Source organism: Schistocerca americana, chromosome 7, assembly GCF_021461395.2.
Source record: "Schistocerca americana isolate TAMUIC-IGC-003095 chromosome 7, iqSchAmer2.1, whole genome shotgun sequence".
In the NCBI taxonomy this organism is placed as follows: Eukaryota; Metazoa; Arthropoda; class Insecta; order Orthoptera; family Acrididae; genus Schistocerca; species Schistocerca americana.
In genome coordinates this window covers 45,593,140-45,599,355 of record NC_060125.1, presented here as the reverse complement: position 1 = coordinate 45,599,355, position 6,216 = coordinate 45,593,140, and the positions used below count along the sequence as shown (strand labels likewise).

Below are 6,216 nucleotides of genomic sequence, written 5' to 3'. Positions count from 1 at the left end.
TGCGTTGTGATGTGTCGCCTTCCTTCCTGGTGCCAGAGGCCGAAGGCAATCTCGCTGTAGGCGCTCAACGCCGAGTGGAAGGCGAGCACATCTGAACCCGTCTTCCTGGTGCTGCTAGGGCCATATACTGAATCTGGGCGCAGAACTAACTGTTGCTGAACAATCTGCCCTTTAATGCACATCAGGGCGAACACGAATTTTCTAATACGAAGTACTCACTGACGATCCAAAGACGTTTCAGTATGTACGCGTCGGTACCACCGGGGCAGTGCCTAAGTATTGTAAAGTGAAGGACGACAGTTTGAACCTCACGGGAAGTATTTCATTGGCTTCCCACGAGTGCGTAATGCACAGCGTGGCTGTTGCTAGGAAACGGCCTTATTTGCCGTTGGCTAATATCTAGTTTTCTTTGCATCAATGTGAAAATGTTCCTATTACTAAATACAGTTTTGCTAGTTACAGTTCAAACTGGAAATGACGGAAGAAAGCGGTCCAACGCCCACATTGGTTCCCGAAAGGGAGGGTGCATTTCCTACGCCACGTCTGACATTGCGTCTTAAATTTTCTAAAACTGACATAATTCCATCCTACCGAAAAAAGAAACAGATTTCGCAGTGAGAGTCTTTGAGATATTGCTAGAGATGGAAGTCTCTGGAGCTCTTACCTCGCACGTCAGATTGGCCGAGCGGTCTAATGGAGCCAGATTTAAGCTCTGGTTCCCGTAAGGGAGCGTGGGTTCGAACCACACATCTGACAATGCATTTTAAACATTCTGAAACTAGCATACTCCCTAGATCTTTCAGAACAAGTAAATTATGCAGAAACACGACATGCAGATTTTACTAGAGACGACAGTGACACCCCGAGCGGTCGAAAAGAAATAGCGGAACATACTTTTCCTGCGTCGAGGTTTAGCTCTTCTCACGGACGTTTCCGTTGTTGTTGTGCTGTGGCTCTGGGTTCCTAGCGATAGCGAGAAAACCTCAACAGCAACGCATACGTGTTTAAATGAATCGTAAGGCCTTAATGAAGGTAGATGAAACGGTGGCTCAGGTGCTAGAGTTCTGAAGCGGCCGTATTGCGTGGGCAGTAAGCTCACTAAGATAGTGTGTCATGCTAACAACGGGAAGGCTATGGGTTAGATCCCACCAAGGGCTATTCCATATTGCTTCCCTAAAAGGCAGCGCGAGAGACTGCCAGGTAAATCCCAAGTGATCTGTACAAGGACTAAGATGTCCGCACGTCTGGAAACGTTCTTGCCGACTTGTGTGCCACGCTGACGACACGGGTTCTCGTCCGATCACCGAAGTTAAGCAGCGTTTTTACGTGCTTAGTACAAGGCTAGGTGGCTAACTAGGAAGTCTGCGTGCTGTTGGATTCTTTAATTTTGCCTTTTCCCTTAGTTTTCGGTGTTGCTGCGAGGTTATGATACGGTCCAGCACGCTGACCCCTCACTTGCCTCTCGGGACGCAAATTCGATAACCTGCGGCCACAGTCAAATGAAAGGGTCCGTTGTGCGTTTGTCGAGTTGGTCTCTCCCAGTCGTTTCTAGCGCCTGTCCTCTACATATACGCCGGTTTGCAAGCGTCAGCTTTCGCGTCAACCGAGCAAAGTAGAGACATTTCGACACATGGGGACACACGATGCTGTGAATCGCAAGCCGCACTAGCCTACGCGGAGCGGGACGAGGGCCGAACTAAAACCATTCGTAACACGACAGTTGGGAAATTCGACGATCGCGGGCGTTGGAAACACTCTCCTGAGTAAAGGAGACAAATTCCGTGCGGTGTCTGGGTTTCGAACCCGGATCAGCTAGTGGGGAAGCAACCATGCTGCCGAGTCACCACCACCGCCTTCTGCTACGCGCTGTTTGCGCCGTGATGTGTGGCCTTCCTTCCTGGCGCCAGAGGCCGAAGGCAATCTCGCTGTAGGCGCTCAACGCCGAGTAGAAGGCGAGCACATCTGAACCCGTTTTCCTGGTGCTGCTAGGGCCATACACTGAAACTGAGCGCAGAACTAACTTTTACTGAAGAATCTGCCCTTTAACGAACATCACGGCGAACACGAATCTTCTAATATGAAGTACTCACTGACGATCCAAAGACGTTTCAGTATGTACGCGTCGGTACCACCGGGGCAGTGCCTAAGTATTGTAAAGTCAATGACGACAGGTTGAGCCACACGGGAAGTATTACATTGGCTTCCCACGAAGGCGAAATGCACAGCGTGGCTGTTGCTAGGAAACGGCCTTATTTGCCGTTGGCTAATATCTAGTTTCCTTTGCATCAATGTGAAAATCTTCCTATTAGTAAATACAGTTTTGCTAGTTACAGTTCAAACTGGAAACGACGGAAGAAAGCGGTCCAACGATCACATTGGTTCCCGAAAGGGAGGGTGCATTTCCTACGCCACGTCTGACATTGCGTCTTAAATGTTCTAAAACTGACATAATTCCATCCTACCGAAAAAAGAAACAGATTTCGCAGTGGGGTTCTTTGAGATATTACTAGAGATGGAAGTCTCTGGGGCTCTTGCCTCGCACGTCACATTGGCCGAGCGGTCTAATGGAGCCAGATTTAAGCTCTGGTTCCCGTAAGGGAGCGTGGGTTCTAACCCCACATCTGTCAATGCATTTTAAACATTCTGAAACTAACATACTCCCTTGATCTTTCAGAACAAGTAAATTATGCAGAAACACGCCATGCAGATTTTACTAGAGACGACAGTGACAGCCCGAGCGGTCGAAAAGAAATAGCGGAACATACTTTTCCTGCGTTGAGGTGAAGCTCTTCTCACGGACGTTTCCGTTGTTGTTGTGTTGTGGCTCTGGGTTCCAAGCGACAGCGAGAAAACCTCAACAGCAACGCATACGTGTTTAAATGAGTCGTAAGGCCTTAATGAAGATAGATGAAACGGTGGCTCAGGTGCTTAACTTCTGAATCGGCCGTATTGCGTAGGCTGTAAGCTCACTAAGTTAGTGTGTCATGCTAACAACGGGAAGGCTATGGGTTAGATCTCACCAAGGGCTATTCCATATTGCTAACCTAAATGGCAGCGAGAGAGACTGCCAGGCAAATCCCAAGTGATCTGTACAAGGACTAGGATGTCCGCACGTCTGGAAACGTTCTCGCCGACTTGTGTGCCACGCTGACGACACGGGTTCTCGTCCGATCACCGAAGTTAAGCAGCGTTTTTACGTGCTTAGTACACGGCTAGGTGGCTAACTAGGAAGTCTGCGTGCTGTTGGATTCTTTAATTTCGCCTTTTCCCTTAGTTTTCGGTGTTGATGCGAGGTAATGATACGGTTCAGCTCGCTGACCCCTCTCTTGCCTCTCGGGACGCAAATTCGCGAACCTGCGGCCACAGTCAAATGAAAGGGTCCGTTGTGTGTTTGTCGAGTTGGTCTTTCCCAGTCGTTTCTAGCGCCTGTCCTCTACATATACGCCCATTTGCAAGCGTCAGCTTTCGCGTCAGCCGAGCAAAAGTCGCAATCCGCACTAGCCTACGGGGAGCGGGACGAGGGGCGAAGGAAAACCATCCGTAACACGACAGTTGGGAAATTCGACGATCGCGAGCGTTGGAAACACTCTCCTGAGTAAAGAAGACAACTTCCGTGCGGTGTCCGGGTTTCGAACCCGGATCAGCTACTTGGGAAGCAACCATGCTGACCGACACACCACCACCGCCTTCTGCTACGCGCTGCTTGCGCCGTGATGTGTCGCCTTCCCTCCTGGCGCCAGAGGCCGAAGGCAATCTCGCTGTAGGCGCTCAACGCCGAGTGGAAGGCGAGCACATCTGAACCCGTTTTCCTGGTGCTGCTAGGGCCATATACTGAAACTGAGCGCAGAACTAACTTTTACTGAAGAATCTGCCCTTTAATGCACATCAGGGCGAACACGAATCTTCTAATATGAAGTACTCACTGACGATCCAAAGACGTTTCAGTATGTACGCGTCGGTACCACCGGGGCAGTGCCTAAGTATTGTAAAGTGAAGGACGACAGTTTGAGCCTCACGGGAATTATTTCATTGGCTTCCCACGAGTGCGTAATGCACAGCGTGGCTGTTGCTAGGAAACGGCCTGATTTGCCGTTTGCTAATATCTAGTTTTCTTTGCATCAATGTGAAAATGTTCCTATTACTAAATACAGTTTTGCTAGTTACAGTTCAAACTGGAAACGACGGAAGAAAGCGGTCCAACGCGCCCCATTGGTTCCCGAAAGGGAGGGTGCATTTCCTACGCCACGTCTGACATTGCGTCTTAAATTTTCTAAAACTGACATAATTCCATCCTACCGAAGAAAGAAGCAGATTTCGCAGTGAGGTTCTTTGAGATATTGCTAGAGATGGAAGTCTCTGGACCTCTTGCCTCGCACGTCAGATTGGCTGAGTGGTCTAAGGCGCCAGATTTAAGCTCTGGTTCCCGTAAGGGAGCGTGGGTTCGAACCCCACATGTGACAATGCATTTTAAACATTCTGAAAGTAACATACTCCCTTGATCTTTCAGAACAAGTAAATTATGCAGAAACACGCTGTTGTGTCACCGCCAGACACCACACTTGCTAGGTGGTAGCTTAAATCGGCCGCTGTCCATTTAGTACATGTCGGACCCGCGTGTCGCCACTGTGTGATCGCAGACCGAGCGCCACCACAAGGCAGGCCTCGAGATACGGAATAGCACTCCACGCAGTTGTACGAAGACTTCGCTAGCGACTACACGGACAAAGCCTTTCTGTCATTTGCCGAGAAACAGTTAGAATAGCCTTCAGCTAAGTTCATGGCTACGACCTAGCAAGGCGCCATTAGCCTTACCTAGTTTGATAGTTAGCGTATGAAATGTCTCATCAAGAATGTTGTAAACCAATGACGGATTAAAAGTTCAAGATATTCTGCGTGAGCTTATAGCATGCTTATCGGCCCCCTGAAAATGACACTGTGTCGGCACTTCTGTCGTCACATCACATGGCGACGAGGATGGGATTAAAAGAGGATTTCGCGTTCGTAATGCTCTAATTTACTTGTGTCATGGCTTCGCCAGATGTACTGTCCGAATTTAATCGCTTGCAGAATCAGCAGACGCAGGCATTATTGGATGCCCTTGGACAGCTCGTCCAGGGTCAACGTGCCATTCAAACCGATGCGGCAGCCGCCGCTTCACCGCTATCGCAGCCACAACTCGCAGTTGCACCGCCTTTTAGGCCCTATGACCCGGACGTGGAATCCTGGACGGAGTGGTCATGCCAGTTTGGATTCCATCTCGCCGCCTATAGAATTCAAGGTAATGAGCGGCAGCCTCACTTATTATCCTGTGTCGGTGTGTCCACCTACCATGTGATGGTGAAATTGTTTCCCCGACGCGACGTAGCGACTCTGTCCTACGAAGAAATTTTGTCGGCATTGGACGCTTATTTCAAAGAAACAGCTAATGTAGTTGCAAAAAGGTATACTTTCTTTCGTACAAAACGTACGGCCGGTCAAACTAATAGGGAGTGGGTTGCAACTTTGCAAGGCCTTACAAGGGATTGTGCTTTTGAGTGTGAATGTGGACTCCCTTATTCCGATACTATGGTACGTGATGCAATAGCACAGAAAGTTTCTGATGTTCGCATACGAGAACAGATTTTGAAACTAGTCAATCCCTCCCTTCAACAAGTGATAGACATATTGGATAGACAAGACACGCTTGACTTTGCTCAGGAATCATTTGCAACTTCGCCAGACGTGTGTAAAATTAACTAGCCCGCCGGGCGCGCTGTGCGGCCCGGTACACTGCCCTTGCGCACGTCCACGCAGCTGCTGCCATGCTCTAAACCAGGTGTGCCACGCCAACACACAAATGCAGTGAAATCATGCCCGCGGTATGCAACTAGACATTCGCGTGAAAATTGCCCGTCACGCCAAGCTATTTGCTTTTTCTGTAATAAAAAAGGACATGTTCAAAGTGTTTGCCAGAAAAAGCTGAGATCAGACAATCACAACCATTCCAGGCCCTTTGCTTCGCACCGGAATCGAACCAAGGACACTCAGGCTCGTGGACCTTCACCCATGGACATTCATGTAGTTCATTCCACTTCGTCCAGAGCCACTCTTTCTAACAGTGACTGTGTTCGTCCCACATACAGTGTGCATCGACATCGCCGGAAATCACGTCAATTAGCAAGTGATGCTGTACCTGTATCAGTTCAAATTGCACGAGACAGTCGCTCTTGTCGTTGG

At 49.1% G+C, this 6,216-nt stretch overlaps 1 non-coding gene across 1 annotated transcript; it reads left to right on the top strand.

Moving 5' to 3' along the window:
* Window positions 1–4,376: 4,376 nt before the first annotated feature.
* On the top strand, window positions 4,377–4,460 carry Trnal-uaa. Its single transcript has one exon. It is a non-coding gene; the product is annotated as a tRNA-Leu (tRNA).
* The last annotated feature ends 1,756 nt before the right edge of the window (window positions 4,461–6,216 follow it).